The sequence below is a fragment of the Myotis davidii genome, unplaced genomic scaffold (assembly GCF_000327345.1).
Source record: "Myotis davidii unplaced genomic scaffold, ASM32734v1 scaffold378, whole genome shotgun sequence".
Lineage (NCBI taxonomy): Eukaryota > Metazoa > Chordata > Mammalia > Chiroptera > Vespertilionidae > Myotis > Myotis davidii.
In genome coordinates this window covers 2,287,277-2,304,124 of record NW_006290631.1, presented here as the reverse complement: position 1 = coordinate 2,304,124, position 16,848 = coordinate 2,287,277, and the positions used below count along the sequence as shown (strand labels likewise).

Below are 16,848 nucleotides of genomic sequence, written 5' to 3'. Positions count from 1 at the left end.
TCACTGAGCTTCCCAGCTGGGTCTTCACCTGTGGGAGCAAAGGGCAGAGCCTGGCCAGAAGCTGGGGTGCTCTGTGAGGCGTCCAGCATGAAGGCTGGGCTGGTCAACAGCTATCCTGGGCCTCCTGGTCAGAGGCTCCCTGCAAAGAAGCCCTCAGAAACGTTTGCTCATGCAAGACAATCTCCTTGGATCTCAGCGCTAAAGCTTTCAGATCCTGCAACTCTGGCAACATTATTTTGTTTTTTTGACAAATATGTGGTCAATTTGCAGGTTTTTCTAAACATGACACAACCCCCATGAGATAAAAGAAAAATAGTGATGGGTTTGATTACAAGATAAAAAAGTTTTATATGACCAAGTTACCACATTAATCCACCTTAAAAGTCAACAGACTGGGAGAAAATATTGTTGTTTTATTTAAGAGACATCGGTTTAAATCTATCATATACAAAGAGCTCCTATAAATCAATAAGGAAAAACATGAAGTATAAAGGTCCACTAAAATTATGTAAACTGCTCATTCTCACTAATGATTTTTTTAAAACATAAAACCAACTGTTAGGTGCTATGAAGAAGTGAGGGTGGCTGATATTCAGAGGAAAGGCACTAGATGAAAGAGGTAGAAGACCTGAGATCTACTCGTCTTGTCCTGTGAGACCCCAGTCAAATCATTTTCTCTACCTGGGACAGTGTGCTAGTTAAGATTCTAATGGCAGGTGCCTAAAGAATGGTATTTATTGGTCTCTTATCTTCTGCATCAAGTGTAAAAGTGGCATCTCCTAGCTTCCCCTCCTCTGAGTTCTAGAATGTTTATCACACCCTCTCCATGCTGGAAGATTAGAAAGAGCAGTTTTATCGGGTCCACTTCCCAGCTGTGGAACCTGAGAGCATGGAAGGGACATGGCTGAGCTAAGACCCTCCCCCACCCCGCCCCACAGCCCTTGGTGAGTGTTACAGGTGGTCCTGGCTGGGCTCTGGCCCTGTCTCTGTGGGGGGCTATCTATGTCACAGAGTCTGCTGGCCAGATGGCTGCATGGGGATGAGTAGGGGAGATAAGCAAGGGTGAGACATGAGAAAGGGGAGGGGTAAGGAGAGAGCACAGACTTGATAGTGAGGCAGCTTTGGGGTCGAACCTCAACTCTACCACCTCCTGGCTGGATGCCACTGAGCACAGTACCCAGCTCTGAGTCCAGACTCCTTTTCCGTAAAAGGGGCACATGCTCCCCACCTCCCCGTCTTCTTTCCTTGTCCTTATCTGTACTGATGGACATCTTTCAGAGAGAGCCGTGCCCTGCTGTTCCTTAACTGTTTGCTCAGCTCCCAAACCAGACCACATCTTCATGGGCTGCAGTTGTGTGTCTGGCAGGGCGGGGACCCCAGAGGCTGAGAGTGCTGGACTCATGCCCGGGTCCTGCCATGGTCACTTCTGCACTTCCAGTACCTGACACACTGCCTTGCACATGGGAGGCACAAAACGAAGGAATGAAGTTTGTGGGTGAGGAAGCCAGGAGTCGGAAAGGTGACGTGATATCCCAAGGGCCACACAACTCGTTAATTCCCTGGAGGGGGGTGTGAGGTTTTCTTTCTTTTTATCAGGGACAAAATGGAGAGGAGAAATTATAGGCAATTACATTGGCTCCTGAAGTTTTATGTTGCCAGGAAAGTCCCACTTTACACCTGTTTTCCCTTATAATTATAATAATGTCCTGCCTGTGCTGGTGGGCCCCTGGCTCGCAGCGCTCTGGGCTGGCTCTGAAGGCAGGACAAAGCAGATGTCCTGGCTTCTTCCCCAGATTGGCCGACACTTCGTTTCCCCAGAGGAGGAAACGGGCCTGCTCTAGCCCTCTCCCCCCCATCTCAGGAGAGCGATGGGTGTGGCACATCAGGAGCAATATGAGATCAGGAACCAGCCCTCTGTGAGTCCCCTCTCCCTCCCAGCTCGCACTTCCCCACCCAGGCCAGGCCCTCCACTCCGTGAGGAATTCCGCACACATCATCCACCACCAAACTCTGGGAGCTGGTCTCAGCAGCTGTGCAGCTGGGAAGGACCTGGAAAACCCACTGTCCCTATGATTGGAATGAGGTTAATGCCTTGAAGGCGGGATGCCGTATCCATCACCCCAGTCCCAGCCTCAGCACGACCTGGACAGAGTGGGCTCTCCACATCGGTGTGCAGAACAGGCTGGAGTCTTAGCTTGTTGCCCTCTGGCTGCCCCGCAGCCGGACACTACTAGGCACACAGTAGCTGTGAATGAATGGACTTGTGCCAATTGGGTATCAGGCTCCGTGCTGGACAGGCTGCCTACTTATCTGATGCAATAGCCCTGCAAGGCAGATATGATCATCCCATTTAATGGATGAGGAAATAGAGGTCAGACAGGTTAAGTGTCCAGCCAGAGTTCAAGCTTGGTCCTTCCTGTCTCTAAAGACTGCAGTCCCTCTATTACAGCAACTCAGTCATCACCGATGGGCTGTGCTCAGCATTTGGGGGATTCAAAGCTGAATGAAAAGTAGCCCCAGCTCTATGTAGTTTAGACTGAAAGGCAGTCTCATTCACGACTACCCCTTAAATTTCATGATGCAGGTCATGAGGCGGCCACTTACACCAGCCCAGCAGAGTAGGGGGTTGGAGGGGAGGTAGGGCTGGTGCCCTCTGGGACTCGGCTCCAGGATCATTCAGTTCTCCCAGTGAGAGCTTTAGGCTGCAGGGGGCAGGCGGGGAGGCCCTCCTGGTGTGAGAGGTGGGAGTGGGGAGCCATATAGGCATCCCCAGGCCTCCCTCCTCAAATGCGCTCTGGGAGAGTCAGCCGCCTCCTGGCCTCAATCAGCGGAGCTGGGGACAGAGGCAGATACATGAGATCTGAAGGACGAGCTTGGCCACATGACTGCAGGCTTATTATTTTCCCCACAAACTTGATTGACTTGACACACAGGGGCACAGGGAATGGCCTTTACCTGTCCATTGCTGAGAACAGGAGGGAAATGACAGGTCTGGGTCCTTCAGAGGCTCCTCCCTCAGGGGTGTGGCCTGGGGTGGAGCCGGACCAGTGGGCTTGCTGCTCTCTCTCCATCCTGCCTCCTGCCTCCTTCTAGGTATTTGCTTTGTCTCCTTCACAGTCAGCGTGGCTCAGGGAGGAGACACTGGCAAGGCTGTTGGAAGGTTGGGGAGAGGCACACGATCACCTGTGCTTTCCAGGGCCGGGGCAGGGGGAGGGAGAAGCCAGCATCCATATCGCTCCTAAGAAGACTAATGGAAGCACAAACATTAACCCACTGTGAATCACTAACATACTGGGAACCCTTCCTGGGCCTAGTTTCCATTTCTGTAAAATGGGCACCTCGACGCTGCCTTCCAGCTCTAACTTTCTTATGTCTTGCACAAAGCCTCTCCTCTTCCCACGGCAGAGAACGGTTAGTCTACTCCAAGTTTTGTTACAATTTCCTACTCCTACATCGTGACTCCCACTGGGTCAAGGGCATAGACCTGACACCTAATTAAGAAAATCAGCAAATTCCCTCAAAATACAGGAAACTAACGTTTATTGAGCTTCCACTCCATGCCAGGCCTTATGCAACTGACAATGTTTATATTGATTATCATGTTTAATCTAGACACCAGCCCTGGGAAGAGTCCTCTCTCCAATTCCCCAAATTGGACAGAATTTCTTAAAGTCCTGAAGTGGTTCCCTACCACCTCCAGGATGAAATCCGGACTCCTCCTCACCCCATCTCTCCACTCGCCAACTGGGCCAGTGCCTTGATGGACAGAATGTGCTCCTCCCACCATGCTCAGTGCCTGACCGACAATACCTCCCCCTTCACCCATCCATTTAATTTCCTCCTTTCCTCAAACCCTGGCTCTGTTTCTACTTCTCCACAAACAAGGACCAGGACCAGGAGGAGGCAAGTGAGGCCGCAAGGGAGCACATTTGAAGAAGGTGCCAACCAGGCACTTGCATGACCCTGAGAGTGAGGCCTCCTTAAATTTGCCCTGCGTGCCTCATTTTCCCCACCTGAGCCCCAGACCTGCCCCAATGTCCATCCTCTGAAGTGCCTACAGCCCTCCCTGGGTCCCGTCACTGGGCTGTGGCACAGGGACAAATTGAATTCCTTACAGGAGTATCCATCTTTCAGGGCAGAGATGACATGCCTCTGTCCCCATCCTGGGAACAGCTGGGCTCAGGGCTTTCAGACCTCCCACCTTGGAACTTGCTTCCCCTCCCCTGCCCTTTGCCCCAGAACGCCAATTCATCTTCTAGAATCTATATAAAAATGATGGTTTATCTTTTCAGTGAAATATTACCATTAAAAATGATGTTTCCACGTGGCTGAGTGTTTCTATAACCTGGGTGTAAGAAAAGGCTTTCTAGCTGTGATTGAAAATCCAGAGGCCATAAAATAAAAGACTGATGAATTTGACTACATAAAAAGATTTTATGAAAGGTAAATGATAGATGGGGAGAAAATATTTGCCACATATATCATAGAGAAAGGGTTAATATCACTAGTCTATGAAACAGCTCTTAAGAATTGAGGGACAAAGAACCAAAAACTCAAAAGTGGGCAATAAAAAAATGGGCCAAAGGATGGGCAATTCACACGAGGAACATAAAAATTATCCTAAGACATATGAAAAATGTTCAACTTCACTCCTAATAAGAGAAATGTGAATTAACACTACACGGAGCTACCATTTTATACATGAGATTGGCAAAAATTTCTAAACTTGACAGTACCTTCAGTTGGCAAGGTTGTAAGGAAACAGGTTGGGATGCAAACCCTAAAGGGGTATCTGGCAATACCTAACAAAACTGCATACACATTTACTCTTCAACCCAGAAATCCCACTGCCAGGAATTTACCCTGAAAATATACTTCCAAGTATATGAAACAGCTGCATAAGTGTTGCAGCATTATTTGTAAGTGTAAACTACAGGAAACCACCTAAACAGTCATACCTAGGAGAGTGGTGCGACAAACTATGGTATGCACACATGGAGTACTATGCAGCTCTGAAAAAGAATGAGGAAGACCCTATGAACTGGGATGGAGTGTTTCCTAGGAGTTATTGGATACATAAAGCAAAGCACCAAAAACCATGTATAAGATGCCATCTTTTGTATAAAAAAAGAAGAAAATAATTTAAAATATATTAAAATGTACTTGTCTTTACAAAAAGCACTAGAAGTGTAAGCATAAAACAATTAAGTTGGCTACGTGCAAGGGTGAGGGGTGGCAGAAGGAATATAGCAGAGAGTGGCACATCTTTTGTATAACTTTTGGCTAATTTTGACTTTTGAAAGTATGTTACTATTCTGCCTATGAAAAAAAATAAAAGTAAATCAATACAGATGGGAAAGAAAAATAAATACCTAAAGCTTAAAGCAACCTGAGAAAAAGAGGACTTAACTGTATATCAAATAAATACTATAACCACACGGAAGGTCAAGAAAAGAAGGAAGGAAGGGAGAAACGAAGGAAGGATGGATTAATTCAAGTTATTTATGAACACAGCCAGGTGGGTTGGGGTGAGGGGAAGAAGGCTTACTGATTGTAGTGGTATGGGTGAAGCAATCCTGACAGTATTTAAAATGTAATACAGGATGAAGCAAATGAGTGAATATGTTTATGGTTTTGGGAGTCTGGGTTTTCACTGTGGAAGGACACAGAAATATGGGTTGGGGGAAGACAAGAAGGACCCTTAGATTGGAATTGGGTTCGTGATTCCTAACATATAAAATGTAAGTGTATATGCATGTGTATGTTGAATGAAAGGTATGTGTATGTATATGTGTACACTTGCACATATTTCCTAGTTCTGCTGCCTGGAAGGGCCAAGAAGCAAAGACAGCCAGCTGCAATGTGCATACTCAGAGCCCAGAGCGTGGTCTAATACCATTCCCACGGAAAGGAAGCAGGACCCCTCAGAGAAGGGCGAGGCCAGTGCTGGGCAGGTCAAGGATGAGACTGCGAACTCTTGTCACATCAGAAAGTAAGAAAGTGCTCCAAGACAGCAATGGCAACCTATCAGTATCATGGGAGTCAGCCTGCAGGGGTTCCCATGGATCAAATCTGCAAAAATTGAAGCACCAATTGACTACAGTAAAAAAATAATAAACTCCTGGAAAACAGGAATTCATCGGTTCATATAGGTATCAGACAGATAAATACATCTGACTGCTCAGGATTGTAAATGCATACTGTGTACAATATAAATATACTGGAGGCCCGGTGCATGAAAATTCATGCACTGGAAGGGGGCGGGGGGTCCCTCAGCCCGACCTGCCCCCTCTCACAGTCCAGGAGCCCTCAGGGGCGGGAGGCGTTCCGGCCATCAGGGGAAGGCGATGCCTCCATCACACCTCTGCTGCTGCCACTGCCGGCAGCGCAAGCCTCGGCTGGCCCTGGTTACCTGAGCCTCGGCAGCCCTGAGCAACTGGGCAGCCACCATCCAAGGCTTGCCTGCGCCTCAGGCTGGCCCTGGGCGGCTGGGGGGCTGAGGGAGGGTCTGGCTGCACCATGCGCCTGCCTCTCCTCTCCCCGCCTCCCCCCGGCTGGGCTGTAAGGACTGGGGGACTCTGGTGGTGCTGAGGGGACTGGGAGCCGCCATCTTATGGCTATGGGTGCCACCATCTTTGTGACACTGTGATGGTCAATTTGCATATTCTGTCTTTATTAGATAGGATTCTGTGGCTGCAGGTGAATGCCAAGGGCCAATTGGTAAATACAGAGGCCGTGCTGGAGCTGGAAGAGCATCGTTTTGCAACTATCCTGATAATGATCAGGCCAGAGTCATCAATGATGTATGTCCAGGGGGACATGTACAAAGAACAGAGTCCTTGAGTAATTTTAAAGTGTCTCCTCATTGACTTCTAACTAGTTACAAGGGAGAAAAAAGATAATTATTGTATAGTGGAGAAATCAGACAACACCTTACCTGGGAGATCACAATTAACATCACCAATGAGGACCAATGATCTGAGTGCCTGCAGATGGGATTGCATGAGAAACCAAGATTGCCTATGCAATCGGCCAGGAACGCACCACTTGGGTCTAAGGACAGGGAAACCTCAGACAAACCCAAAAGGAGGGACATTTTATTAAACGTAAGGAGACATTGTACTCCTAAAAAATGTCAAAGTCTTAAAAGACAAAGAAAGGCGGTGAAATGCTCCAGATTAAAACAGACCAGAGACACAACAACTAAAAGCAACAGCCAGCCCTAGATGGAACCTGTTATTGGAGGCGGAGGCGCTATAAAGGACATTGCGAGGTTAACTGGTGAAATAGGAATACAGATGGTAGACTGGTAAATTAGGTGAGAGTGTGTGGTAATGTTACATTTACTGATCAACCATACTGTGATTACATAAGAGCATATACCTATCCTTAGGAAACACTGAAGGAGTTAGGGGGTAATTTCTGTGTGTGTGAACACTTAAACAAAACATGTGTATGAATAATTAAAAGAGAGCACAAATGATAAAGGGAATGGGGTAAAAGTTTAACCACAGATAAGTCTAGGATATAAGGGTATTCTTTGTATCATTTTTATTTTTGCAGTTTTTCTGCAAGTTGAATATTTTCCCAAATAAAACAGTTTGAAATGTACATGACACCCTGTGAATGAATGATGCTCCCTTCTCTGCAGGGCAGGCTCTCATCGGCCAGGGGACCCTAGGCAGGTGCCAGGTCAGGGGACAGATTCACAATCAATCAGGGGTTCAATGTGGCCTTGAACAAGTGACATTCATCTCTGTGCCCACCTCAGGGGCTGTGGGACAATTAAAAGCGATTATGCTGGCAAGAGCTTAGCTCAGAACAGGCCATGGAGAGGGCTGGATACCATGTACTGTCACCACGCTGGCCTTGCTTCTCATCAGCATAATCCCTGAAGGGGGAGGGTGCAGAACTGAGAGCTGCCTGCAGTTCCAAGAGCCATGGGGGTACTGCAGCTGGAGGGTGCAAGGGAAGGGAAAGGACGAGGTAGGTGAGGAAAGTGTAGGTCAGGGCCAAGAGCCCAGGGCTAGCCTCCGGTGGATGAACTCAGGGCCCTGTGCTCTTGGCCCTGACCTACATTTTTTCTCAGCTACAAAGTCCTTTCCCCACAGCTCACACCCTCCTTCAAGGCCCCCTCCTGGACTCCCTTGGCACCTTGCTGGAGCTACTCCAGTCCCCACCTTCACCTCCTCCTGGTGAGGGATTGGATGTGGCATTACAGTGTGGATTCACTGTGGCCCCATCTCCTCTCTCCCAGAGGAACCAGTCAGGACAGCATTGTTCCAGTAAAAACTATGATCCCTGGAAAATAGATTGGGGAGGGGCACTTGGGGGACCCTGAAATAGGCCCTTATATCAGGTCTGCCCAGATGAGAATACTGCCTCCCGCTTCACCCCTGGTCTGTCATTGGGGGAAGAGGCATATATCATTGTCTCCACTTGTCCTTCCAGCCCTCTCTCCACCCTGTGCCCTGGAGGCTGACCCCTCCAGACCACAGCCTTGGGCTCCTTGCCCTCTACCCTCCTTTCTGTCTGCTCAGCAGTGGGGCCCCAGGAGAGGGACAGGGAGAGAGTGGAGGTCGGATGTCTATGCCTGGACTTCTTATCTTCAGGGGTGCCTCAGGTCACAACCCAGGTAGGGTGGCCCCCCACAGCACCCTCACTGTCTCTGCTTTCAGCACCCTGTCTCCGTGTCCCTTCAGCCCCGGGGGTGTCACCACACTCAGTGCTGGGGATCCTTCCCTGGGTCCTGTGGCTGCCTTACACCCTGCACCGGCCTTTGGATCCATCTCTGTTCAAATCGCCCACTTTGCATGGGCTGCATGTTGTGTTTCCTGCCAGAGCCCGGCCTGGAGCAGACACCTGTGGAGGGAGGCAGCACCAGGCCCAGTGAGGCCGGTGGTGTTACCAGGCTCAGGGAGGAGACCCACCCCGAAGCCATTCACACTCAAAACAAAAAAGGGCTGAAGCCAGAGCCCGGCCTGGAGCAGACACCTGTGGAGGGAGGCAGCACCAGGCCCAGTGAGGAGACCCACCCCGAAGCCATTCACACTCAAAACAAAAGCAAGGGCTGAAGGGCTGCTGCTCCGAGCCTCCTCCTGGGCTCACTGCTTCCTGTTCCAACTTCATTTCATCTTGCCCTACTTTTCATGTTACTGTGTTTTTCTAAAGTTGCTGTTAATGGAGAAGCATTATAAGAAGGGAATTAAAAGAGAGAAAAGTGGGTGCAGGAAGGCCTTTCTTTTTTTTTTTTTTGTTTAAACCTTTTGTTATCGACTCTTTAGGAACTAATTCAGCTGGAGGGACACGTGGCGGGACACATTTTCAATATCAGTGCCCAGAGACTGGGCTCTTTATTATTCATCTGCGTAAAAGCAGAGGAGTCTGGCAACCTCTCCGATGCATTGTCCTACTTCAAAGCGAAGAGGAAGCCTTTCAGGGACAGAGAAACCCCGACTTGCTGTGCCTGAAACACGTGCGGCCCGGGACAAAGTGATGGCCCGTGTGTCAGGGCCCAGCAGGCAAGGCTGCTTCTTCCTTGGCTCCAACCTGCACTGGACCCCCTCCCCCAAGGAGCCCAGAGTGGCCTTGGCTGGGCGGGGAGGCCTCTCCTGGTCCCAGGAGTGCGGTCTCCCATCTGCAGAGCCAGAACTGACTCAGAAGGGGGCCCAGGGCCAGACGGTTCAGGGACCCTGAGGCTTAGGCATCAAGAGCGCTTTGCATGGACCCCCTGGCCACCTTCACCTCTGGAAGGAACTGCACAGTCTGGGTCTCAGCTCTCTCCACTCACCCAGAGGTGTCACTGTGGTGTTTCTAATGGGGCCCCAAGGAAAGCGGTGAGCTTCTTAGCTCACTGGCGGCTCGCTGTCCTGGAGGACCATGGGTGGGACCGAGCACCCAGCTGGTAAGAGCGGGTCAGCAGGTCTGGGTCTGCTGGCCCAGGTTGTTATGTCAATGAATGCATGACCTTCAGGGGGCCTTCTAGCTCGGCGGGGAGCCAGGCACACAAGGCCCAGTGTGGGGCTGCAGAAGGCCAGGGAAGGCAGATGCCTGGGGGCTGAGTGGACCAAAGAGGGCTTCCTGGAGGAGCTGGAATTGGACAGATGGTTAAGCAGTAGAAAGAAGAGAAGGGGGGGGGGCGGCGGACGGGCAAGGACAACTGTGAGTGAAAGGTTCCAAGGCCCAGGTGGGAGGGAGGTGTGGGTGTGGCAGGAAGTGGTCAGCGGTAAGGCTGGCAGGACCTTGACTGCAAGCAAAGGTATTTCTTCTTTCTTTTTCCTTTTGCTTCCTTGAGTAATCCTAAATCCATATTAATCTCCCGACACCTATCTTGTTGATACATGTCGATTTCCCCGCACACCTGTTCATATTTCTGATGGAAATGTATTATAAAATCCCTCCATTCGGCTGGTGATTACCATGGTAATGAGGCACGCTCACTGATGGACCAGGTCTCCGCTTGAGAACAAGGTTCTGAAGCCACAGGGAGAGTGAAGCAGGCATTGGGGGGTGTGAGGGATGGCTTCCTTCTCTGGGGAAGGCTTGACAGACAGCAGAGCCCAAGGGCCCAGGAGGATTCTACGGGAAGCTGGGGGTGGGCCAGGGGGTAAATGGGACAAGTCCTGCATACCAGTGTGCATCCAGCTGGGGGCAGCTTTGCAGGATGCCATGGGAAGGAGGATCTGAGCCTCCAGGTGCCCAAGATCAGGAATCTTGGCTAGAATATTATTCCACCCTCCTCCTCTATTGCAGGAACCACCTCTATGCCTCCTGAAACATTACAAAGATGCTATTAGAATTGTTTCTGCCTCTCACAGGATTATAGTTAAAGGTCTGGCGAAAGCCCAGTGCGCTGTAACTATTTTATTTAGTCTTGATGCAGTCTATTTTGTTTTCAAGTGATCCAACCAGACCGCTTGGCTTCAAATCCCAGCTCCACCACTTACCGGCTATGTAAACTAGGGCAACTTACTGAGCCCCTCTGTTCCTTCTCATTTATAAAAGGTGGATAATATAAGTTGTAATGTGTAGCATTGTTGTGAGGATTAAGTAAATTAATACATGCAAAATGGTTAGAATGTGCCCGTCACAGAATAGGCACTCAAACATTCCCAGAATGAAGCAGAGCCTCCTCCCACAGTGGATAGGGCACAGGGGGGACTGAGGGTACAGCCAGCATCCTAGACTTTGCATAAACATCGCCTCACCTCATTCTCCTGACACCCCCATTTACTTTCTCTGAACGAGGAGACTGAGCCCCAAAAGCCAAAGCTGCCTGGTGGAAATGGAGGGCCTGGGCTGGAATCCAGACCCCCTTCCCCCCTGTCCCCCGCTCTTTCTGTTTCCTTCCCAAAGATGTTGGTTTGCTGGCCTCTGCTGTCCTGTACTCCACCCCAAACTAGGGCCTTGTCTGCCTTCTCAAGCCCAGTCACGCCCTTACTCTGACGGAGTCCTGGGAAGCTCAGGCCTAGGATACAGGTTCCAGGACACTCACATCCTAAAAGGACGTGAACATCTCTGCTTCTCATCACTCCTGCAATCGCCCGTCTGCGAGACGCTGTCTAACTAACAACAATCACCAAAATCATAGTTGCTTTTATTGCTTACACTGTTCTAGGCTCTCCACTAACTTCCCCTTTGAATATAATATTTGTCCTGAATGGACTCATACTACGTGGCACCAGACATCGTGTAACCCAAATCAGGCCACGAGCTGTGGGCCCTGCCGTGTAAGTCCCGCCCCACCAGCGGCAGCTGACAGGCCATTACTCTGTGTCCTGCACACTCTGGGTGGCGATAAGAAAACGCCACCAATTTGATGCTTTATCTGGTTGCAGGTTGAGGCAAGATATTATTTCAATCAAGATAATGATTCTATTTCTTGGGCGGAAATGAGATTTTTTTTTCCTCATTGCCTTGTGGGAGTGCCTCCAACATCTGTCTTGGGCTGGAACAGGTCGAGCCAAAGTTAGAGGATTTTCTTGCAACCTGAGAGAGAGCATCAACATGAAGGAGAACTGGAAGCAAGGGGCTCGCTTGCAAGAGAAAAACATACATGCCCGGTCTATGTGGTCCCACAGTAAGTTCTATGTGGACATTTATAGGCATTAGACAAAACCTGGGAAACCAAAATTGGGAAGATAAGCACGCAGGCTGAGCCCCGTCTGGATTTCAAGGGAGGCAAATGGCCATAAAGGCAATAACAAGGAGCTGCACAGACCAGACTCTCAGAGCCTCCTAAGCCTGCCTGTCACATGGGGTAGATTTCCTGTGTGACTCAGCTGACAGATGATCCAGCCGCTCTCTCGCTCTCTTGACTCTGGACACCTCCTAGGACACCTCCTATGACACGGACCTCCCCCAACAAAGAAGCCTGTCCATCATGGCCCCGCCCCTGTGATGAGAAAGCACCTCCCAATTACAGTCCAGTCTCTTCATTAAAGGGAACCACAGTGAAGATTCACGCGGTCTGACATGGATCTAAACACTCTTGGGGACTAGTACACATTTCGGTAAGTCATCGAACAATATGCAGATGGCATGATGTGATAAATGCAGCAGGACTGCAGTAATCTGGATGAAGAGTGAATTCAGGGAAGTTTAAAATTATTTTAAATGTTTGGAAATTTCAAGGGCTGTACCACAGCATCTCAAGCTCTTCGTATGTGATTTGTCGTAATGAGGAAATAATAATTGGCAATTTTGATATCAATTTTTACATAGAGATGTTAAGGAGTTTGGAAATGCTTGTAAGTTTTTATGGATTTTGAACATTCCACTGAGAGCTGACTCAAGGAATTGCTCTCTCTCCACCGAAAAGGCCCATTTCAGCTCCATCCCTCTGGAATAGCATGGCTGCTGCTGACTCATGGGGACCTATTCTGCACCAGAATCACCAAACCATTGAACTCTTAACCACACCTTTGTTGGGATGCATAAACCATCATTGGAAAGTAACACAGAATCCCAGAAGCAATGTGAAGAAGACTGCACAGTATACTTCCTGTACTTTTGAATTCAGAGCCATGGTATTGTATTAAGAATAAAATTAGTTAAAAGGCACACAGTGTTTCAGTGAAAACAGACTCTGACACCATTGATTCCTATTTGAATACCCCCACTCTTTAAAATGCAGACTTATTAGAAGGAAGATTACTGCCGGGTCAGGTGAAAGCTCACTCGGTTGTCTTCACAGCAGGGGCGCTCGCAGACATGGTGGCAAATGCAGCAGATGCCCCACTCAGATCCCCTCCACCTGCTTGGCACCCACTCCCCCAGTGACTTTCACCTGTGATGGACTCGGGCCCCTTCTCACGGTCAAGATGATGCCTGGAGGTTGCGTCAGCAGCACCATCCTGGGTCCCGATGGCTAATGAGGGGATAGATGAGGCCCCCCCTTGCCTCCGGTACAGACATCTGCAGTCCAAGGCACATGGATCAGGCCAAGGAGAGGCCTGCGCTGTCCCATCCTTGTTCAGCCACTCCTTCCCTATCCTGCTTTCCTCTCCCTGACAAGTGTTCCCTGGACCTCTCCCTAGATGCATCCAGTGCACCTGAATCCTTGTCTCAGGCTCTATTTCCAGGGAATCCACCCTAACTCAGTCACCAATGGCTCCAAATGGAGCCCCCCTATGTCTTCCCAGAGGGTTGCCCCCAGTGATAGGAGCACACATGATATTCCATCTTCAAGGACAGAACCATAATCACTTTCCTGCCCAGCCAAAGACCACCAGGCTGACACCATGTATCCACGAAAGCCAGCAGAGCAAAACAGGGACCATCCAGAACAGAGAGTTCCCCAACCAGACCCTTGCGGGACCGCACAAGTCCTCTTCCTCCCCAGAATGAGGAGCAGGAGGCAGGGCAGACCCAGAAGACCTGTCCGGTAATCAGATATCCAGTTACCTGCCGCAGAAAGTCTGAAAGTCCGTGTGAGCGTCACCTCCACCACTTACTGGCTGAGCGAACTGGAGCAAAACGTTTAACTACTTGGAGCCACAGTTTCATCACCTGCACAATGGCAATACCTGATGGAGCACGTGAGGCCCAGGTGAGGCGGTGTCGTGCGTGATGCAATTGGCGACTTAACGAAAATACTGGTGGTGGTTCTTGACATTTAGAACCGACTAGCTTCCTCTGGTGGCTTGGAACAAGTAATTAATTAACCTCTGTGAAACGAGTAAATTCCAGCTGCCCCTCATTCTGGGCAGAGCATCACAGAGCTCCCTGTGGGAGAAGCTGCTCTGGGGACAAGCAAGTGGATGCAGGGAGACCTGTCCTGGTGACTGTCCATCTCGCGCTCAGGGTGTGTCTCTCCATCATTGATATCACGGTGTCTGGAGGTCCAGGCTTTTCACATCTGGATGCAGAGGGAGAGAGAGAGAGAGAGAGAGAGAGAGAGAAATATAGGGGAGGATCCCCAATGTGAATTTCCTATAATCTATCTAGTGTATATAGTGACATCAAATACAACCTTGAATTTGGGGAAGGTGAAAAACCCATTCATGGCATGAGTCACAAACTGGCAGAAACTTAATTTTATTTGCAGAAATGAGGGGCACTTGATTCCAGCCTGACTCTTTGCACATGGACTATTTATGAAGCCATTCCAAGCCCTTTACCACCTGGCCCTGCCTAACCTCACCAGCGCCCCATCAGACCCAAGTCTGTGACAGCCTCCTCGAAGGCCACTGGTGCTCCCACCCTGGTGCCTCTGCCCGCTCCTCCCTCCTCCACCAGCCCCGTTTGAGGCCCTCTTTCCCCAGGAAGTCTTCCCAACTGCTCTTTGTCACCAGCATTTCTGCCTGTGCCAGGGGAGCCAGAGCGGGACGGTCTGCCCGTTCCTACAGTGTTTCGATGGTCTCATGTACAGATGTCCTCCCTCCCTACACTGGACTGACAGCAGCTCCATCCCAGAGCCCTGGCTGCTGCCTCTCTTGTATTTCAGAGGCTCCAGCCAGTGCCAGATATTCTCAGCTTAAGGAAAGGTTTGGGTCATAGGACTGCTCTTAGTTTAACACACTGTTAAAGGGCCTATGTGAGAATTTACTATTCTGAATAGGGTCAGCCTAGCACCAAACTTAGAATTGTGCAAACTGTTTGTGGCTTCAATGTGAAAAAAATGCACATCTTCCTCATCCCCGGAGGAGTCCTGCTCTCGCCGTGCCAGCGACCACAAGGGAGGATGCTCTCTCAGGAGCCAGTGGGAGCGCTCTCCACTTAGAGGGCAGAGTTGGGTTCAAACCATGAGCCTTCCACTCAAAGCCTACAATCCTGGTCCAGCCCCACCCAGCCAGAGGCACCTTCTAGAAGAAGAGCCCAAAGCCAATTCCGTCAGGTCATGCTTCCTTCCCCAAACAGGGAAACCCACCCACTCCTCAGGAACACTGTCAAACCACAGACCTAAAAAAGCAAAATTTATACTCACAAGCAACGACGCCTTTGTCTTAAATTTCAGGCCAGTAGTTTCTCTGCAAACCTGCTCATTTCCTGCAAAGAGAAGAAACGGATGGAGAAGCATATTAGCATCTGCTCTGAGCATCCTTCGGCAGTTTCCTGGCTGACCTCCGGCTTCTGCGCCTTCCCTGCATTCTCACTCCCAGCAGCACGCTCCCCTCCCAGGAACACCGTGTGCTAGTTGGGTGGGTGCCCCTGGCTTCCCACAGGATCCTACCCCTCCCAGGCCGTGGGCTCCATCCATGCCGCCTCCCTCCCCCTCCCCGGCGCCATGCCAGTCTCAGATTGACCACTGCCTCCAATTCCCTGAAGGCACTGGGCTTCTTCCCACTCTGGAGTGAGGCCTCCTCTGCTGTAGCATGGGGTTGCCTAGCAACCCTGCTGCCAGCTCGGAAGGCCCTCCTAAATTGGACCTCACAGCACAGGGCATCTCCTTGTACAGCTGCCTGAATCTTAACAATCTGGTTCTGAATAATAACACAATGGTAATTGCATGCATGGGCCCCAAACTACATTTAAATAATGTTCAAGAGCTGACACAAACCAACAAAGGCCAGAGAACACATTGTGAGGGTCGGCTCTAAGGCCAGGCAGGATGCTCCGTGTGGGAGGAGCTGACACCACAGACTTGAGTTAATGACAATGCCAACTTCAACGGTGAATCCTCCTGCCTTCTGCCCGAGTGTGTCACCACTTTAATGTGTTTTAAGTGACTTGGGGGTCTGCAGAGGCAATTAATGCCCAGAAGTAGTGATGCTTCATGAAAGGATGTCCTTCAGTCCTTCTTTTGCGGGAAGTGGGCCGGGGGGATGGAGGGGTACAGGACAAGGAGGGAGAACAGTGCATGAGTGATTCCCTTGGCTTTTATAACTATAGCCTAATACGTTTCAGAAGGGGGAGAAAGGACTTACCAAGAGAGAGAACCAAACGCTTGCTACCTTAGTGAGGGACAAATTCCACATGACTGATGTGTTTCAGGACAAGACGTGAAGGCGAGGAGGCCTTGACACTGGCCAAGGCACAGACCGAGCAGCTTAGGGGGTGTGGGAAGGCCACATGAGCCAGAGTCCGGCCTTCACGCTGCGTCCCTGGTGGAGGGTAATGACTCCGCTGAAGGCAGACGAGCCTGCGCACATGGGCAGCGGCCAACTGGCAGCCTGCTTCTCGTGGAGCGATAGCAGTGAGGGCCAGCGATTGGCCCTGACAATTTGAAAGCCTAAAACACATTTTGGGGAAGAGCTCAAAATGCTCCTGCAAGGGACTTACACAGATATTTGCACACCCACGTTCATAGCAGCATCGCTCACAGTCAGCAGGAGATGGATGTAACCCAAGTGCCCATCGACGGATGGATGGGTAAACAAAACAAAATGTAGGTGCCATATACCTACA

At 50.1% G+C, this 16,848-nt stretch overlaps 1 protein-coding gene across 1 annotated transcript in view; it reads right to left on the bottom strand.

Moving 5' to 3' along the window:
• Positions 1-16,848, bottom strand: part of ZBTB7C (zinc finger and BTB domain containing 7C) — a gene marked incomplete at its 3' end in the record, with an annotated part of 214,710 nt that overhangs the window by 113,058 nt on the left and 84,804 nt on the right. Inside the window, exon 2 of the mRNA XM_015563841.1 lies at positions 15,428-15,489. The remainder of the gene's footprint in view (positions 1-15,427; positions 15,490-16,848) is intronic.